Source organism: Notolepis coatsorum, assembly GCF_963971535.1.
Source record: "Notolepis coatsorum genome assembly, contig: SUPER_15_unloc_1, whole genome shotgun sequence".
In the NCBI taxonomy this organism is placed as follows: domain Eukaryota; kingdom Metazoa; phylum Chordata; class Actinopteri; order Aulopiformes; family Paralepididae; genus Notolepis; species Notolepis coatsorum.
In genome coordinates this window covers 2,811,614-2,833,675 of record NW_028174866.1, presented here as the reverse complement: position 1 = coordinate 2,833,675, position 22,062 = coordinate 2,811,614, and positions in this window count along the sequence as shown.

Here is a 22,062-nt window from a genome sequence, read left to right as displayed (position 1 = left end):
CCTCAAACTGAGTACAAGCCCGAAGCCCCGCCCAGACGTTGGGCTTGCGGCTCTGCAGATATCCCCTATTGGAGTGGCTTACTGGTTTGAAGACTGTTCTTTTCACTGTGAAAGGTGTTGTCTGAGCCATCGATATACGAGGACTGGCGATATGTGGCTGCTAAACATGAGTTGTATGAAGTTTGAGGATGTAAAATGTTTGTTTAAATTTTATATGTTTGTAAACATTGGAGTGAAACAGACCTTTATGAGCTATAATGATAGACTAAGAAACAAGACTAAGCCAGCCTAGTTAAGCCGGACCCGGCCACGACACTCAGGAGTCAGCCAGTCAGTCAGTCAGTTAGGGACATCCGCTATTGTAGGCCGGCCCTCCAGGTACGGCAAAAAGGATATATTGAAAGAAAAGAAAATGTCCATAAAGAATATGTGTACTTCTGTAAGTAAACATCATCTAGGACATGTGAATACATTTCTGATTGTAGCTTTAATTTCAACGAAGGCTGAAAAAAGCTCTCGTTTACCTTTTCCTATGCATCGGTTGTATTTGACTATATCTCGATTGAAGATGTACAGTATAGCCCACATACGTTCACTTCATACAGACATCATCGTTCATGCTCTATTATTATTTGGCCAAAAACAACAGCTCCCTGCATCAATAACCAATCAGATGCTTTTGGGGTCGCATCAGAAAACTAAGACACCAAAAATGTATCAAAGGGCAAAGAGCCAAAGAATAATTATTGTCATCTTTTATGTTTCACTGAAATCAATTCTGTCTCTACCAGGACATGTTCTGTGTCTCTTCTGTCTCTTTCAGTATATCTTATTATACAATCGTCCAAGTCGGGCTTCCTCGGAGGACAACCAAAGACAATGGTCTAATGTTTTAGCCAGTGCTGTCATGCAACACAGCTACCCTCCTCTGCCAACACACTTTGCTTTTGTCACTAGTGCCAAACAAACAACAGTCCATTCATGGCAACACAGCATTATCATTTCCACTAAACGAGCACATTTGGATGAAGCCTGAATAATTCTACTCAAACCCAGCCAAGTCAGGTGGTGACATACATGGCAGTGGTATGGCCATTGATGATTGGCTACTGAGTGTGATTGTCCCACCCCTTTTAGGAGACGTAGGTCATTTTATTGGTTCTGGAGTGGTCCTGTTGCCAGGGAGGTTAGCCTGGCAGTGCAGTCGACAGTGAGAGCGCCAGCTGCATCCTCCCTGGTTGCCTTCAGAAATAGCAGAGCCACGGCCCTGGCCCAACCTCAGCCAGCACCTCCGCGGACAGCCGCCAGCCCCCGCAACCTGGTCCAAAGTCTGGAACTCTCTGGAGGGAAGCTGGCTCCAACACCCACACACACACACACACACACACATGCACACACGCACACACACACACACACACACACACACACACACACACACACACACACACACACACACACACGCGCGCACACACACACACACACACACACACACACACACACACACACACACACACACACACACACACACACACACACACACAAGCGTTATAACATTGACCCTTAGCTGTCCACACAGTCAGCGAGCCAGTACTCTCCCAGGACACATAGGAGAATGAAAGACACAATAGTATTCATTTGGGAGGTGAAATAATGAGCGAGCCAATTAAACAGTGCGCGACAACTCCCCTCTCTGCCCCCCTCCTATTATCTGCAGGGGAAGATTACCATTTGGCCAAATGGCTAATGTGTGCCCGTGCCTGGTTTCGCATGCAGTCGCCATCAGTCAGTCGGCAGACAACGTGGGGTCGTGCTGAAGCAGTAATTAGTATTACAACTACAAGCCAATAAAAGGCGATCTCAGTGGTCTCGTCATCTCAGCATCATAAACATCACCTTGGTCTCGTGATCTCAGCATCATAAACATCACCTTGCCACGTCAGGGAGCGATTCAGAAACCCCTGAATGACCCGAATGCCGTTCAGACAGCCATTTGAATAAGCACCACTGCAATAACCAAACTCAAGGCAAGGGGTACGTGAAAAGAATATCCAAGGTTACCAACTCCGATGATGTGATCTCTGACAAACCAATCGGCAGTTTCAAGATAGGTTTTAGGGTTTGCCAAGTTTCATTTATTAAAGTTTTACAAGGCAGGGTACAGCAGCATAACAAATACATTTTTAAACAGTGAATCCTGAAATGTGACAAACATAACAATGGTTAAGTCAAGTCAAATGTATTTATAAAGCACATTTCATACACGGAGGCTGTACACAAAAAAAGAAGAAGGCACAATATAAAAAAGTATGATTCTCTGGAATAAAAAAAGATATAAAAGGGTACAGTATAAAAGAAACTAAAGAACATTTTTAAAGTGCAGTAAAGTACAAAAAAGTGCAGTGGATTAGCAGCAGCAGTTAAAAGCAGAAACAAACACTAGGGTTGTTAGCCTATTCTTCAAAGTAAGCAGAGTTCGGGCAGATCTAAGATCTTCTGGCAGTTTATTCTAGCTATGTGTGGCATAGTAGCAGACTTTTGTTTTGGTCCTAGGAACCGTTAGCACACCAGTCCCTGATGACCTAAGAGGTCTAGAGTGTTCATATTGTAGAAGCAATTCAGAGATGTATCCAGGACCTGATCTGTTAAGGCAGGGGTGCCTAACCTTTTTTGAACCAAGATCTACTTTTTAATTTACCACCTAGCCGAGAGCTACCAGCCAAAATTGTATATTGTAAGCCGTCATTTGAGGCTTTATAAAAGCAGCATAATGAACACAAATCTGTCAGTGCCGAGTCCGACCTCATCTTAAATAACAAACAGCATTGCTTGTTGTAGTTAACAAGGAGAGGCAGAGTTGATTTAGCACATTTCTTTTATTTTTTTTTTTTTTTTATTTAATAATCCAATTTTATTAATCGAGATCTACTTGAAATCAGCCCGCAATCTACCTGTCGATCGCGATCGACTGGTTGGGCACCACTGCGTTAAGGGATGTATAGACTAGCAACAGTATTTTAACGTCTATTCTATGACACACTGGTAGCCAATGCAGATATTTGAGGACTGGTGTGATGTGTTCAGCTTTCCTAGTCCTTGTTAAAACCCTAGCAGCAGCGTTCTGAATGAGCTGCAGTTGTTTGATTGCTTTTTTGAGGAGGCCTGAGAAAAGACTGTTACAATAGTCTAACCTGCTAGAGATGAAGGCATGAATGAGTAGGTGGGTGTTGTTGAGGCTGTAGGCAGGAGACCATGCAGAGGGGGGGGGGGGGGTGTCCTTGAACATGTTGGTGAGAGTGAGCAGGGTGGCCTCTTCACGCCTGTCAATCAGCGGTGGAAGAGAACACGGAATGCCAATGGTCATGCAGCAGCGTGTTTTCTCCCTCCTCCTCTGAGAGCTCTTGTGTGTCAGCCCACTCACCAAACCGGACTGGAATACTCAAGGACTGGATGAATGAAAAGCAGGTATATTTGTTTTCAGAACGTCACACGGGAGACCAGCTCTTTTGGCAACACTGAGGTAGTGGATCCTCGGCCGTGTCTTTGATAGCGTATACTTGATGTGGGCATCCCATGACAAGATCAGATATGTGAACTCATTCCAGTAATTGAGAGGGGATGCTGTCCTCTGATAATGCCCTCTGTCCTCTGATTACCATATCCATGGTCTTGGCTCCAGCCGTTGCCAGTGAAAACTCCTGTCCTCATTTAACCACAGAATGGCATTCTGGGTCAGGCCCGGTAGGGACCCTGATCAGGAGCTCTGTGGTTGTAAGGTCATCTGCATCTCTCACTGGGATAACAGAGGGAGGCAGAAGTGAATCCAGACTGCTGATGCGAAGGACAAAGATCAGTGGGGATATTAGCCCCCCCTGGGGGACACCGGCTGGTATTACACAGGGATCAGACACAGGGACCCCCCCCACTGCACCCTTTGCTCTCTGTCACTCAAATAGCTCCTCACAGTGAGCCAAAGGGGGAATCTGACAAACACGTCTCAGTCAGTGTGTGAAGGAATGGACATTGCTTACGTATTGTGTCAAAAGTACAAACACTGAGTGTCCATGTTGGGGTTGTTATTGAGCGCTCGGTGCCAGCATCGCTGGATCTGAATCAGAGCCGTGACAGTTGATCCATTAGCCATAATGTTGTGATGGAGCCATTTTTTTAAACGCTGTCCTCCAGACGGACGTCCCTTATGATCCTTTCATACATTTGACCAACACAGCTGACTAATGACATGTGACAGTCATCAGCTGGAAAGCTGGACGTCACTTTTTCGGGAACAGCTTTGACCAGTCGGGACCGGCTGACCTTCCCTGCATTAACGTCGCAGAGTCTGGCTTTGAACGTCCCCCGATGCTCAGGAGAGGCACGGCACCGCTTGACAGCTGGTGAGCGACATCCTCCTCAGATGGAATAGCATGGTCCACTTCGTCCCACACCGAAGCCCAACGCTCGGCCAGAGAGTCGCGCTGCTTGATGCCGGGGTCTTGTGGTACGGCCACCGCTCGCCCTGTCAGCCTCCACCCCTGAGACTTGAACTACCTATGGAACCCGTTCTACTATATAATAATAATAATAATAATAATATATATATATAGCGCCTTTCAGAGGACCCAAGGTCGCTTTACATAGGGGGGGGCTAAAGGTCCTTCGAGTTTGCTAGGAACACGGTAAATCTGCATTTTCTATGATTTGTATTTTATCTTAGTACTTTTATCACGTCTATTTTATTCTATTCTATTTTATTCTATTATTATTTGTATTTTTTTTTGCACAATCGAAGACTATATGTCTTATTGTGTATGTGTGTGATGAATAAACATCTTGAATCTTGAATGCCCCTCTAGCTCATGGAATGAACTCCAACAGTCCTTAAAGCTTGAGATTCTCCCCTCTGTTGCAGAGTTTAAAACCTTGATCTTCAACCTTTGTCCATCAAGATGTACATTTAATTTAATTGATTGTTATACTTACTTGTCTTATTGTTATGATTTTATATGCTGTGTGATTTTATATGACTTTTTATTTTTGCTTAACTCCGGTGTGTACACTCAGCGTGACTGTAAATGTGGTAAACCTCGGTTGCCTTGCGAGTTTAAATTAAAGGGGACATGCATTGCTATTCCTAGCACTATTTGGGCAACTTTACACAATTCCTGTGAGTCTATTGAACACATCTGTAAGCTTTTATTAAACAAAATTCATTCAATTCAAGTACTCAAAATCCAAATTTGTCTCACTTTGGATTTCATGTTGGCCTGGCTCCACCCATAAGCACTTTGAGTGACAGTCATCCACACAGTCTGCGACTGGCACAGAGAGAGATAGAGAGAGACTGAGGGGGATACTAATTAATTCCGCCGCGGGGGGGCATAATCCCACGGGACAATGCATTGGTAACTTGTTTCAAATGACAATATATACCTCTGTGATTATTATTGTACGGATCGGAATACGGGCGTGCGCGTGGGAGCATGCGCAAAGATATTACAGTGATATGCTGGTGCTGGACTGCGAGGGAGAGAGAGAGATAGAGAGGGAGAGAGAGGGACACACGGAGGCACGGAGCACTGTGTGTAAACGCTGCGTGTGTGTGAGAGAAGACGGGTCCCTCTCTCTCTCTCTCTCTCTATCTCTCTCGCTCGTCCGCTCCCTGCTCGCAGTCAAAACCCGTTTGAGGAAGTGTCGGGTTACACTATGCGCTCTCTGCCTCGCTCTGTTTGAGGAAGTGAAGATATTTCCACTCGCTCTGCTGTCGCTGTCAACCATAGAGGGGGCGTTAGTTATGCAAATCAGTACCCTATTCACGTCAGCAATACCGTCAAATCAGAACAGCTTAGTTGAGTGAGGGAAGATCTCGTGAACTCGAGACTAGACTGATGAGTCAATATGATATTTAGCTTTATCCAGAATGGAGGAGTGGAGGTGAAGGCACTAACCTTAACCATCAGGGTCAGCGGGGGAGTGAGCCTGTGAGTGGAGAACAGGTCTGTAGTGTTCATAAGAAGGGCCCAGAAGAAGTCTTTATATGCTATGCAGCAATTAACACACGTGTGTTGACCAATCCCGCCGTTCTGTTGCCGTGCCCGCGGACCAATCCAAGTTCTCCTGTCCATCGTCGCCAGGGACACGACAGCGCTAACGATCTGTTCTGCATGTTTTTCCATCTCTTTTTGCGAGCATAGTGGGGGACATGCAAACACAGAAAGGCCCGGGAGATGCCCCACCTGGGTACTACGTGGCAACTCGGAAAAACAAAGCACTTGGGTTGTTGTCACGTCTGTGGCGGGAGGCCTGATGTCGTCAGACGACGCGGTTAACAACGCGTCACTTCAGGGGCCGCAAGTAATGATTACGGTGAACTAATGAGGAAGTTAGGAACTGTTATGTTAACAAAGAATAAAAATTTACTGATTAGAAGTTAACCTTTAGAATCAGAGTGAGTGTGTAGACAATTTGAGAGTAAAATGGATACAAAAGATGTTCACTGAATAGCTGTAGAAGCCGTTTCAGAGGAATTTCCCTGCATTGAGACATCGGGTCGGAGACTTGAGTAACTGATGGTTAATCAATGGTTTCTCAAAGGTCCCTTCCACTCAAACAGTTAACTCTGCTGCAACACGGCCTCATCAGAAAATGTAAATAAAGTACGACCACAGGAAAAAAGGTACATAATGTATGTTGTGTTATAGCCATGAGTACTATATTTACGTCTTGTATAAGTAATTCTCTGTACTTCTTCAAAATCGGAGCCGCCTGTGTCTTGGTCGCAGTGACATACTAACTGCTAACGTGAAACTCGTATTATAAGTTAATACATCTAGTGATCTATACACTAAAACTATCTCTAATCTCTTGGTCATAACACGATTGTGTAAGATAAGAAGTGTTGCGTTTGGGTGGAACACATTTTTGGCAAACTGTTTGGTGGTAGACGTGAGGGGGGTAGACGTGAGGGGGGAAGACGTGAGGGGGGAAGACATGAGGGAGGAAGACATGAGGGAGGAAGACATGAGGGAGGAAGACATGAGGGAGGAAGACGTGAGGGGGGAAGACATGAGGGAGGAAGACATGAGGGAGGAAGACGTGAGGGGGGAAGACATGAGGGAGGAAGACGTGAGGGAGGAAGACATGAGGGAGGAAGACGTGAGGGAGGAAGACATGAGGGAGGAAGACATGAGGGAGGAAGACGTGATGGAGGAAGACGTGAGGGAGGAAGACATGAGGGAGGAAGACGTGAGGGAGTGTTACGACCCCTGTGAGTCTAAGGGTAAAGGGCTGTAACATAACAGTTGGTTGACAGAATAGATGGACCACGTTTGTAAACAACAATGATATTTATTGAAAGATGCAAAGGAAGCACATGTAGCTCAGGGGTGAGCCCAGGCCAAAACAACAAACAAACACCACTATACTCCAAATAAACCCAAATCTAATCTATGGTAAAAGAGATTACATTACCTAAACTACTCTTACCTAACCAAAACAGGAGAAAACAATATCCAAAGGAAATGGCAGCTCACCCCATCTGTGCTTCCTGAGAAAGAGAGAAAAACACATTAATTATACAGAAACAAAGGCAGAATATATACAAAAACAAACTATAACTAACAATGCTCTCTCTGTGGCCATACACACACAAGGCAATTTCCACTAAGCACCAAAGGTCAATAAACGAAATGCAATGTTGTCAAAGTTACAGGTTACAAAATCACACTAGGCCTAGCCTCATGCCAGAGAGAGAGAAAGACTGAAGTGAGAAGCCATGTTTTAACAGGTGTGGGGTGATCCATGATTGGGTGGTGTTGATTGAGTGTTGGAGTCTGGAAAACCATCCACCAATCGGTGCTGTGTTGCTATAATGGAAGGATTGGCCTGGCAGGGACCAATGGTGAAGGGAACAATGGCTGGAGGGAGGAAACAAAATGGAGAACACACACACATGGAGACACACACTGGGGAATATATACATTGGGATGTAACACCCCCATACATAAGACAAAAACATGTTTGACACTTAACACCAACTAAACATGTTTTTTTTTAACAACGAGATAACATCTCTGAGATAACATGTACCTCAAAACAAAGAGCTATGAAAAAAACTAGCAGTTGGTTCAACAACCACTCGGGTCAACAATGACAGAACGAGTTGACGGCAAGAGAGACTGAGTCGACAGCAACATAAAACGAGTCCACAGCAACATAGACCGAGTAGACAGCAAAATAGAACAAGTCGACAGCAATATACAGTAGAACGAGTCGACAGCAACAGACAACGAGTCGACAGCAACAGACAACGAGTCGACAGCACCAGACAACGAGTCGACAGCAACAGAAAACGAGTCGACAGCAACAGACAACAAGTCGACAGCCTTGATTATTACAGGAGCTGTAATTCTGCGAAGAGGGATAGCCTCAGGGAAACGGGTGGCGGTACACATTGTCAACAAAAACTGATTGCCGGCTTTGGTCTTTGGCAACGGACCAACACAGTCAACTATGACATGTTCAAATGGTTCACCGACCGCTGGTATAGGACAGAGGGGAGCAGGTGGAATTACCTGGTTTGGCTTTCCGGTGATCTGACAAGTACTACAGGTACGACAGTACTGTGCTACATCGGACTTCAAACCGGGCCAAAAGAAATGTTGAAGTATTCTGTTGTATGTTTTAGTGACTCCCAAGTGTCCAGACCAAGGGTGGTCATGGGCCAAGAACAGTACATGCTGACGATAAACTGCAGGGACAACAATCTGATAAACAGTGCTCCAGTCTGGTACCTGATCTGGTAGCCCTATCTCCGATTGTGCATGCTCTGCCAGTCTAGTACCATGGGACCTCCATGTACGCATCAAAACTCCTTCATCCACAAAATAAGAATGCAACTCTCTCCTCTGTTCTGTTTCAAGAGAAGAGAAACATTTTGCAAGAGAAGGGTCAGCCTTCTGGGCAGTAATTAGCATTTCACGAGTAACGGGTAACTTCAATGCGTCGGAACTAGTTACAGTTGTCTGTGGGGGTACCTTACTATGAGTCGGTGGTTTGTCAGCGGTATCAGAAGTTGGAGCCAGCAACTCCTCCCTGACAAAGGCTGAAGCAAAAACAGAGCCAGACAAATTAATTTCATCACCTCTCTTTTTCAATTGAGCCCGAGTGACAACACTTGCAGAAAAAACTTCAGGGAAGTTCTGTGACAAGTCATCAGGCAGAGAATCTGTGTCTGGGTGATCCAACACTTCCAGCACAGCGTTCACCTGTCCTCCAGCTAAATCATTTCCCATGATAAAGGAAATGCCTTTAACTGGCAAGGAAGGTCTCACCCCTATTTTAAAGAAACCAGTGACCAAATCAGATTGTACATGAATACAGTGTAACGGGGCTGGCACGAAACCCATCTCAATACCTTGAACTAGGACACTAGAACCACAGGAAGATTTCTCAGACAGAGGTAGTACATCAGAGAGGATAAAGGATTGTGAGGCTCCAGTATCTCGTAAGATCTGAACTGTACACTGATCTTTTGGATCCCCTGTCAAGGAAACTAAACCCTTGGAAGTAAATGGCCTGAAACAAGGATCGAGAACATCCTGATCATTGTGCATCTGTTGATCGGAATCAGGTGCCATTTTAATCAGACCAACCCCTTTGGGTTGTCTAAAGTTCTGAGAGGACGGTTGCTGCTTACGTTTCAATGTTAAACAGTCAGAAATAACATGACCAGGTTTATGACAGTAGTAACATGTCCGCTCCTCTTTTGAGCGTGGAGGTGACATTTTTGGTCGGGGGTGTGTGAATTCTGAATGGTTGGGGACAGAATGTTTCTGAGAGAAATCATGGGGGAGAAACGAGTCACGCCTATCTACAAACACAGTTTTATGGGTTAGCGCAAACTCATCAGCTAATACAGCAGCTTGCTGCAGAGTGGACACTTTCTGCTCACTCAGGTAAATTACAATACGCTCTGGCAAACGATTCTTAAACTCTTCTAATAGAATGAGTTCTCTGAGAGAGTTAAGATCTGAGGCCTTGCTTGCTGCACACCATTTATCAAAGAGAGTTCCCTTCTCTCTAGCAAACTCTACAAAGGTCTGGTTGACAGCTCTCTTGTGACTGCGAAACCTCTGCCTATAAGCTTCGGGCACAAGCTCATATGCACGAAGGATGGCAGCCTTCACAGTATCATACAGTAAACTATCTTCTAGGGAAAGTGTTGAACAAACCTCTTGGGCTTTACCAGTCAATTTGCATTGAAGCAACAAAGGCCAGACCTCTCTTGGCCAGCGCAATGAAGCAGCAATACGCTCAAACACATTAAAATAAGTATCAACTTCTGTCTCTCGGAACGGAGGCACCAAAGCAATGTGTTTACTTATATCAAAAGTGTGTGATGAATAAGCTGTGGAGGAGGACATACCCGGGCCTTGTGGAGGAGTCGGTGTAGCAGAGTTGGATTCACTCCTTTGGACTCCCAGCTCCAACTCCCGCAGTCTGAGCTCTTTTTCCACCTCAAGCTCCAACCTACGGATGTTAACAGCCCTTTCATTTTCCGCCTCAAGCTCCATTTTACGAAGCCGATACTCCGCCTCACGTGCTTGTGCCTTCTCCTGAGCCTCCATCTGGAGACGGGCTATTCTAACCTTGACCTGGGCCCCTTCTCGAGACCCAGATGACACAGGAGAGGCCAAGTGAAAATGTGGCAATGTGACTTTCACACCTGCCTTTTCAGCACCATGGGCTTGCTCCTCAGAAGGCTGTGCTTCCGTAGGTTCACCAGGAGGACTTGCATGTTCATCAGAGACCACAGGTAAAACAAGCGTCCCCTGCTCCAACAGCTTATCTACCACAAGACACCTGATATCCTGCTTAAGATGCTTCTGTTGAACCGAGAGTTTAAAATGTGTGGCAATCTCCACTAAGTCTGCCTTGCGGCAGCTATCCAGCGCTTCCCAAGTAGGATTGCTCAAGAATTTCCCCAGATCAAAAGTACTAACTGCCATTATTTTTTTTTTACACAAATGCCATTTTTACACACAAATTAATTAATAACTATACAAGTGTAAACAAACACAGTTCACCAAATCCATCAACCAACAATTGAACACGGGTTACAAGATCCAGGCAGAGCCCCCATTTATGTTACGACCCCTGTGAGTCTAAGGGTAAAGGGCTGTAACATAACAGTTGGTTGACAGAAAAGATGGACCACGTTTGTAAACAACAATGATATTTATTGAAAGATGCAAAGGAAGCACATGTAGCTCAGGGGTGAGCCCAGGCCAAAACAACAAACAAACACCACTATACTCCAAATAAACCCAAATCTAATCTATGGTAAAAGAGATTACATAACCTAAACTACTCTTACCTAACCAAAACAGGAGAAAACAATATCCAAAGGAAATGGCAGCTCACCCCATCTGTGCTTCCTGAGAAAGAGAGAAAAACACATTAATTATACAGAAACAAAGGCAGAATATATACAAAAACAAACTATAACTAACAATGCTCTCTCTGTGGCCATACACACACAAGGCAATTTCCACTAAGCACCAAAGGTCAATAAACGAAATGCAATGTTGTCAAAGTTACAGGTTACAAAATCACACTAGGCCTAGCCTCATGCCAGAGAGAGAGAAAGACTGAAGTGAGAAGCCATGTTTTAACAGGTGTGGGGTGATCCATGATTGGGTGGTGTTGATTGAGTGTTGGAGTCTGGAAAACCATCCACCAATCGGTGCTGTGTTGCTATAATGGAAGGATTGGCCTGGCAGGGACCAATGGTGAAGGGAACAATGGCTGGAGGGAGGAAACAAAATGGAGAACACACACACATGGAGACACACACTGGGGAATATATACATTGGGATGTAATAGGGAGGAAGACATGAGGGAGGAAGACGTGAGGGAGGAAGATGTGAAGGAGGAAGACGTGAGGGAGGAAGACATGAGGGAGGAAGACATGAGGGAGGAAGACATGAGGGAGGAAGACATGAGGGAGGAAGACGTGAGGGAGGAAGACGTGAGGGAGGAAGACATGAGGGAGGAAGACGTGAGGGAGGAAGACATGAGGGAGGAAGACGTGAGAGAGGAAGACATGAGGGAGGAAGACGTGAGGTAGGAAGACATGATGGAGGAAGACGTGAGGGAGGAAGACGTGAGGGAGGAAGACGTGAGGGAGGAGGACGTGAGGGAGGAAGACATGATGGAGGAAGACGTGAGGGAGGAAGACGTGAAGGAGGAAGACATGAGGGAGGAAGACATGAGGGAGGAAGACATGAAGGAGGAAGACGTGAGGGAGGAAGACATGAGGGAGGAAGACGTGAGGGAGGAAGACATGAGGGAGGAAGACATGAGGGAGGAAGACATGAGGGAGGAAGACGTGAGGGAGGAAGACATGAGGGAGGAAGAGGTGAGGGAGGAAGACATGAGGGGGGAAGACATGAGGGAGGAAGACATGAGGGAGGAAGACATGATGGAGGAAGACATGAGGGAGGAAGACGTGAGGGAGGAAGACATGAGGGGGGAAGACATGAGGGAGGAAGACATGATGGAGGAAGACATGAGGGAGGAAGACGTGAGGGAGGAAGACATGAGGGAGGAAGACATGAGGGAGGAAGACATGAGGGAGGAAGACATGAGGGAGGAAGACATGAGGGAGGAAGACATGAGGGGGGAAGACATGAGGGAGGAAGACTTGAGGGAGGAAGACATGAGGGAAGAAGACATGAGGGAGGAAGACATGAGGGAGGAAGACATGAGGGAGGAAGACACGTGAGGGAGGAAGAGGTGAGGGAGGAAGACGTGAGGGAGGAAGACATGAGGGAGGAAGACATGAGGGAGGAAGACATGAGGGAGGAAGACATGAGGGAGGAAGACATGAGGGAGGAAGACGTGAGGGAGGAAGACGTGAGGGAGGAAGACGTGAGGGAGGAAGACATGAGGGAGGAAGACATGAGGGAGGAAGACGTGAGGGAGGAAGACGTGAGGGAGGAAGACATGAGGGAGGAAGACATGATGGAGGAAGACGTGAGGGAGGAAGACATGAGGGAGGAAGACGTGAGGGAGGAAGACGTGAGGGAGGAAGACATGAGGGAGGAAGACGTGAGGGAGGAAGACATGAGGGAGGAAGACATGAGGGAGGAAGACATGAGGGAGGAAGACGTGAGGGAGGAAGACATGAGGGAGGAAGACGTGAGGAAGACGTGAGGGAGGAAGACGTGAGGGAGGAAGACATGAAGGAGGAAGACATGAGGGAGGAAGACATGAGGAAGACATGAGGGAGGAAGACGTGAGGGAGGAAGACATGAGGGAGGAAGACATGAGGAAGACGTGAGGGGGGAAGACGTGAGGGAGGAAGACATGAGGGAGGAAGACGTGAGGGAGGAAGACGTGAGGGAGGAAGACGTGAGGGAGGAAGACATGAGGGAGGAAGACATGAGGGAGGAAGACATGAGGGAGGAAGACGTGAGGGAGGAAGACGTGAGGAAGACGTGAGGGATGAAGACATGAGGGAGGAAGACGTGAGGGAGGAAGACGTGAGGGAGACGTGAGGGAGGAAGACGTGAGGGAGGAAGACGTGAGGGAGGAAGACATGAGGGAGGAAGACATGAGGGAGGAAGACATGAGGAAGACATGAGGGAGGAAGACGTGAGGGAGGAAGACATGAGGGAGGAAGACATGAGGGAGGAAGACATGAGGGAGGAAGACATGAGGAAGACATGAGGGAGGAAGACGTGAGGGAGGAAGACGTGAGGGAGGAAGACATGAGGAAGACATGAGGGAGGAAGACGTGAGGGAGGAAGACGTGAGGGGGGAAGACATGAGGGAGGAAGACGTGAAGGAGGAAGACATGAGGGAGGAAGACATGATGGAGGAAGACATGAGGGAGGAAGACATGAGGGAGGAAGACATGAGGGAGGAAGACATGAGGGAGGAAGACATGAGGAAGGAAGACATGAAGGAGGAAGACATGAGGGAGGAAGACGTGAGGGAGGAAGACATGAGGGAGGAAGACGTGAGGGAGGAAGACATGAGGGAGGAAGACATGAGGGAGGAAGACGTGAGGGAGGAAGACGTGAGGGAGGAAGACATGAGGGAGGAAGACATGATGGAGGAAGACGTGAGGGAGGAAGACATGAGGGAGGAAGACGTGAGGGAGGAAGACGTGAGGGAGGAAGACATGAGGGAGGAAGACGTGAGGGAGGAAGACATGAGGGAGGAAGACATGAGGGAGGAAGACATGAGGGAGGAAGACGTGAGGGAGGAAGACATGAGGGAGGAAGACGTGAGGAAGACGTGAGGGAGGAAGACGTGAGGGAGGAAGACATGAAGGAGGAAGACATGAGGGAGGAAGACATGAGGAAGACATGAGGGAGGAAGACATGAGGGAGGAAGACATGAGGGAGGAAGACATGAGGGAGGAAGACGTGAGGGAGGAAGACATGAGGGAGGAAGACATGAGGAAGACGTGAGGGGGGAAGACGTGAGGGAGGAAGACATGAGGGAGGAAGACGTGAGGGAGGAAGACGTGAGGGAGGAAGACATGAGGGAGGAAGACATGAGGGAGGAAGACATGAGGGAGGAAGACGTGAGGGAGGAAGACGTGAGGGAGGAAGACGTGAGGAAGACGTGAGGGATGAAGACATGAGGGAGGAAGACGTGAGGGAGGAAGACGTGAGGAAGACGTGAGGGATGAAGACATGAGGGAGGAAGACGTGAGGGAGGAAGACGTGAGGAAGACGTGAGGGAGGAAGACGTGAGGGAGGAAGACGTGAGGGAGGAAGACATGAGGGAGGAAGACATGAGGGAGGAAGACATGAGGGAGGAAGACGTGAGGGAGGAAGACGTGAGGGAGGAAGACATGAGGGAGGAAGACATGAGGGAGGAAGACATGAGGGAGGAAGACATGAGGGAGGAAGACATGAGGGAGGAAGACATGAGGGAGGAAGACATGAGGGAGGAAGACGTGAGGGAGGAAGACATGAGGGAGGAAGACGTGAGGGAGGAAGACATGAGGGGGGAAGACGTGAGGGAGGAAGACGTGAGGGAGGAAGACATGAGGGAGGAAGACATGAGGGAGGAAGACATGAGGGAGGAAGACGTGAGGGAGGAAGACGTGAGGGAGGAAGGCATGAGGGAGGAAGACGTGAGGGAGGAAGACGTGAGGGGGGAAGACGTGAGGGAGGAAGACATGAGGGAGGAAGACATGAGGGAGGAAGACGTGAGGGAGGAAGACGTGAGGGAGGAAGACGTGAGGGAGGAAGACGTGAGGGAGGAAGACATGAGGGAGGAAGACGTGAGGGAGGAAGACGTGAGGGAGGAAGACATGAGGGAGGAAGACATGAGGGAGGAAGACGTGAGGGAGGAAGACATGAGGGGAGGAAGACATGAGGGAGGAAGACATGAGGGAGGAAGACATGAGGGAGGAATACATGAGGGAGGAAGACATGAGGGAGGAAGACATGAGGGAGGAAGACATGAGGGAGGAAGACATGAGGGAGGAAGACGTGAGGGAGGAAGACGTGAGGGAGGAAGACATGAGGGGGGAAGACGTGAGGGAGGAAGACGTGAGGGAGGAAGACATGAGGGGGGAAGACGTGAGGGGGGAAGACGTGAGGGGGGAAGACATGAGGGAGGAAGACATGAGGGGGGAAGACGTGAGGGGGGAAGACATGAGGGAGGAAGACATGAGGGAGGAAGACATGAGGGAGGAAGACGTGAGGAAGACATGAGGGAGGAAGACGTGAGGGAGGAAGACATGAGGGAGGAAGACGTGAGGGAGGAAGACGTGAGGGAGGAAGACGTGAGGGAGGAAGACGTGAGGGATGAAGACGTGAGGGAGGAAGACGTGAGGGAGGAAGACGTGAGGGAGGAAGACGTGAGGGAGGAAGACATGAGGGAGGAAGACGTGAGGGAGGAAGACGTGAGGGAGGAAGACGTGAGGGAGGAAGACATGAGGGAGGAAGACATGAGGGAGGAAGACATGAGGGAGGAAGACATGAGGGAGGAAGACGTGAAGGAGGAAGACATGAGGGAGGAAGACATGAGGGAGGAAGACGTGAAGGAGGAAGACGTGAGGGAGGAAGACATGAGGGAGGAAGACATGAGGGAGGAAGACATGAGGGAGGAAGACGTGAAGGAGGAAGACATGAGGGAGGAAGACATGAGGGAGGAAGACGTGAGGGAGGAAGACATGAGGGAGGAAGACATGAGGGAGGAAGACGTGAGGGAGGAAGACATGAGGGAGGAAGACGTGAGGGAGGAAGACATGAGGGAGGAAGACGTGAGGGAGGAAGACGTGAGGGAGGAAGACATGAGGGAGGAAGACATGAGGGAGGAAGACGTGAGGGAGGAAGACATGAGGGAGGAAGACATGAGGGAGGAAGACATGAGGGGGGAAGACATGAGGGAGGAAGACATGAGGGAGGAAGACATGAGGGAGGAAGACGTGAGGGAGGAAGACGTGAGGGAGGAAGACATGAGGGAGGAAGACGTGAGGGAGGAAGACGTGAGGGAGGAAGACATGAGGGAGGAAGACATGAGGGAGGAAGACATGAGGGAGGAAGACATGAGGGAGGAAGACGTGAGGGAGGAAGACATGAGGGAGGAAGACATGAGGGAGGAAGACGTGAGGGAGGAAGACATGAGGGAGGAAGACATGAGGGGGGAAGACATGAGGGAGGAAGACATGAGGGAGGAAGACGTGAGGGAGGAAGACGTGAGGGAGGAAGACATGAGGGAGGAAGACATGAGGGAGGAAGACATGAGGGAGGAAGACATGAGGGAGGAAGACATGAGGGAGGAAGACATGAGGGAGGAAGACATGAGGGAGGAAGACATGAGGGAGGAAGACGTGAGGGAGGAAGACATGAGGGGGGAAGACATGAGGGAGGAAGACATGAGGGAGGAAGACATGAGGGAGGAAGACGTGAGGGAGGAAGACGTGAGGGAGGAAGACATGAGGGAGGAAGACGTGAGGGAGGAAGACGTGAGGGAGGAAGACATGAGGGAGGAAGACATGAGGGAGGAAGACATGAGGGAGGAAGACATGAGGGAGGAAGACGTGAGGGAGGAAGACATGAGGGAGGAAGACATGAGGGAGGAAGACGTGAGGGAGGAAGACATGAGGGAGGAAGACATGAGGGGGGAAGACATGAGGGAGGAAGACATGAGGGAGGAAGACGTGAGGGAGGAAGACGTGAGGGAGGAAGACATGAGGGAGGAAGACATGAGGGAGGAAGAGGTGAGGGAGGAAGACATGAGGGAGGAAGACGTGAGGGAGGAAGACATGAGGGAGGAAGACGTGAGGGAGGAAGACGTGAGGGAGGAAGACATGAGGGAGGAAGACGTGAGGGAGGAAGACATGAGGGAGGAAGACGTGAGGGAGGAAGACGTGAGGGAGGAAGACATGAGGGAGGAAGACGTGAGGGAGGAAGACATGAGGGAGGAAGACATGAGGGAGGAAGACGTGAGGGAGGAAGACGTGAGGGAGGAAGACATGAGGGAGGAAGACGTGAGGGAGGAAGACGTGAGGGAGGAAGACATGAGGGAGGAAGACATGAGGGAGGAAGACGTGAGGGAGGAAGACGTGAGGGGAGGAAGACGTGAGGGAGGAAGACATGATGGAGGAAGACATGAGGGAGGAAGACATGAGGGAGGAAGACATGAGGGGGGAAGACGTGAGGGGGGAAGACGTGAGGGAGGAAGACGTGAGGGAGGAAGACGTGAGGGAGGAAGACGTGAGGGAGGAAGACATGAGGGAGGAAGACATGAGGGAGGAAGACGTGAGGGAGGAAGACATGAGGGAGGAAGACATGAGGGAGGAAGACATGAGGGAGGAAGACGTGAGGGAGGAAGACGTGAGGGAGGAAGACATGAGGGAGGAAGACATGAGGGAGGAAGACGTGAGGGAGGAAGACGTGAGGGAGGAAGATGTGAGGGAGGAAGACATGAGGGAGGAAGACATGAGGGAGGAAGACATGATTAAATAGGGTCCACACGCACCCCCCGGAACTTTTTATGCCACCTGATTTTTCTTAATCCTTAAAGTGTCTACTTTCAGAATCTGCCAGGTGCCAAGCTGAAATAATATCCGAAAGGCTCCATTTTTAACCCTTTATTGCACCTAACCCAAAACCGAAACATTAAAATTTGATGTAGCAAGAGGCATAACCTTTAATAATAAATAATAATGGATTGGATTTATATAGCGCTCTCTCTTTACTCAGAGCGCTTCACAGAGTCCATTATTCGTTCATACACAGTCATCCCGGTGGTGGTAAGCTACAATTGCAGCCAGAGCTGCCCTGAGGCAGACTCACGGAAGCGTGGCGAATAATCAACGTCTACGGCCCCTCTGACCACCACCAACATTCATTCACATGCATACACATTCATACGAGGCAAGTAGGTTAAGTGTCTTGCCCAAGGACACAACGGCAATGGGATGGACATGGGCTTGAGCGGGATTCGAACCACCAACCCTTCGATCAGTAAACTTTGAAGTAAACAACATACAGAGACAAATGAATACATTTTCCATACAATTCTGACCCTAGGAATTCAATGGGGTGGTTATTTTTGACATTTGACAACATTTTGACTATTTCTGGACAAAAACTGCAAAAGAATTTGTCTGACCAATTACTTTTTTATTTTTTCAAACGCATAGAGTGAATATTTGTTGACAATCCTTTTTTTTTTTTTCAATCCTCCAAGTGTTTATTTTGAGATTATATTGGGTACCAAGCTGAAATAATGTCTCAAAGGCTAACCCTTTATAGCACCTAACCCAAAAATGTAAAAATGAAAATATAATGTAGAAGAGGCATAACTTTTAAAGTAGACAACTTACAGAGCGAAATTAATACATTTTCCCACATTCCCAATTTTGATCCTAGGAATTTAATGGGGTGGTTATTGTTGACATTTGACAACATTTTGACTGTATTTCTGGACAAAAACAGCAAGAAATGACCAAACATGTGTGTATGACCAACTACCTTTTCATTTTTTAAAGTGCATAGTGAATATTCGTTCACAATCAGTTTTTTCTAATACTTTAAGTGTTTATTTTTGGATAATATTGGGTACCAAGCTGATGATGTTGGTGACCGGGGCTCGGCAGTTGGTTGACAGTTGGTTACCATTGGTTACCTGGTACCTGGCTACCTGCAGATGGCAGTCTCCCACTGCTTTCTTTGGGAACAATCTCAAGGATTTTCTTAGTAAGTATTATTAATTGTTATTATTAACTAACTATTATTAAGATATACCTAATAGTCATATACAAGTAATTCTTCAACAAAAGGTCTACAGAAATCACATCTGTAATCGTGACTGAGTAGTGTTGGTAGCTAGCTAAATTGGTAGCTAGCTAAGTTGGTAGCTAGCTGAGTTGATAGCTAGCTAATGTTTTCCAGCATTTTCAGGCTGATTACTCACTACTAACAATAGGGGAAATGAAAAAACATTGTATTCTTGACTATAGTGTTGGTAGCTAGCTAAGTTAGTAGCTAGATAATGTTTGTCTTTATTTTCAGTTTGATTACTCATACTAATCATAGGAAAAAGGAAACATTGTATACTTCATCATTTGGTCCTCCTCAGAGTGTTGGTAGCTATCTAATGTTTCTAATTTCTTTATTCAGGCAGATTACTTCATAAACTGCTGACAATGGGAAAAAGGAAACATTGTAACACAGCTGAAGTGCCTCCAAAGAGGATTAGATTTACATGTCTCAACTTCGTAGTATGGTAATTTTATCACGCTCTGCAAATGCAAGGGGGGGGGGGGGCAAGCGAGAAGCTATCGTATCTACACAGTGTTCGTGATATGAGACTCTGCGAAACAGCCACCTCACCATACCGCATGAAGGATATTTGTGACCAAATACCATTGACGTTAGAAGGCTTGCCTTTGGATAAAACTGGCTATCATCAAAACTGCTACAAAACCGTCACAGGGAAATTGGATCGTTTACAAGTGTCAAAGGCTTCTACATCTGGTGAATCATCGTCATCGATAAAAGACTCCCTACGCCATCTCAAATGTCTCTCAAGTCAAACTGAAGGGGCTCGGTGTTCTTTCTTGTTCCCAGATCAGTGTATCTGCTGTGACAAAACAACAACCAAGTTCAAGGGGAAGACTGAAGAGCTAAAAAAGTTACAGAGTTGGAAACACAAAGAACCAGCCTGGAAAGTTATCGAACCTAGGGCACAGGAATTGAAGAAAGAGGATCTTTATCGCAAGGTGCAGGGCAAGGACCTCTTTGCTATGGAAGCTCAGTATCATCCAATATGCAGAAATAACTTCAAAAATTAGTACCAAAACCATGAGCGTGGAAGGAAGAGAGGAAAAAAGGCAGCAGACAACATTGACAGCCCGCAGGCCCGGAATATGGCAGCACATGACCAGTCCTATAGTGTAGTAAAGGATTACATTCTTAGGAATGTGGTTGAACACAAAGAAGTCATCCAGCTAAGATCCATGTGCAACTTGTACAGGAAGACACTGGAAGGTGAAGGTTTTCCTAATCCTGAATACCGCAGTGAGAAATTGGCAAGACGTTTACAAGGAGACAAAGACATATCTCGTGAACTCACATTCTCAAAGGTACCACACCATGGTTGTCTTGAGTTGAACCTTATATACAGCTCAAGCATTACTGTAGATGAAGCAGTTAAATGTGCGTACAAACTTGGAACATCTGATCAGCTACAAGAAGCAGCACTCACCCTCAAATCTCACATTAAAAAGGCATTCAAAGAGTCAAAGGAGCTACCATGGCCCCCAACTGCACACAAGCTGGATGCTGTGAAAATGGATGAACTGCTCCCAGAGCATCTTGTGCAATTTCTGAGCTCAGCGGTGACTGGGACACTTGATGAAGAAAAGTGTGAGAAGACGCAGAGGCTGGTCTATTCGATTACACAAAATGTGTGTCGAGCAGCAACTAACAGCAAGTGGAAACTCCCAAAGCACATCCTCCTGTGTGCCACACTTCGGCACCTCTATCGAAGCAAACAGGTGATTAATCAGCTAACTTATTGCTTATGAGGTCCTACATTGTCACTGGCTTCATACAGGTATTTGATATTGATAAAAAAAAACATTTGTTTATCTTTACAGCTCACAACCATCCGTTCACGACTAGGACACTCAGAGACATATGACTTCAGGACCTGGAACGCCTACCTGGAACGCCTGCCTCCCTCCAAGGTCTGTCTCATTCCACATGTCCAGCAAGCCAACTACAGAGAGCAGACAAGGCAATAATCGAGAGCCCAAAACCACATGATCCAGGCATGGGCTGGGAGAAGACAGGAGAAGAGGAGGTGTTGGAACCGGTCTGGGCAATTAAACCCATCCTGAGGTACTGGCTCAGAGAGCAGAGCCAGAAGAGCACGCAGCTCTTGACAAGGTGACCGATTACGCCAACAATAACTTGTCTGTGGATGAAGTGGATGGAGAGTACGAGCATGAGGATGAAGAGCTGGAGATGGAAGAAATTGAATTAGAAGATCTCTTCAGTGACGATGAGGATGATGAGTAGTTTAGGTCAGCAAGTTGGTAGTGACATGAAAAGGTAAATTGTTCAAGTTGTAATTATATCACACTTTACATAATCCTTCATGTTTGATTTTGGTGCAATAAAGAGTTAAAAATAAACCCAACATGATTTTATTTAATAATTTCATTTCATTTAAAGGATTAGAGAAAAACTGATTGTGAACATATATTCACCCTATGTGTTGTAAAGGTAGTTGGTCATACACACATTTTTGGCCATTTCTTGCTGTTTTTGTCAAGAAATACAGTCAAACTGTTGTCAAATGTCAACAATAACCATCCCATTGAATTCCTAGGATCAAAATTGTGTGGGAAAATGTATTAATTTCGCCCTGTAAGTTGTCTACTTCAAAAGTTATGCAGTCTTCTACATTATATTTTCATTTTTAGATTTTTGGGTTAGGTGCTATAAAGGGTTAAAACTAGCCTTTGGGACATTATTTCAGCTTGGTACCCAATATAATCTTAAAATAAACACTTGGAGA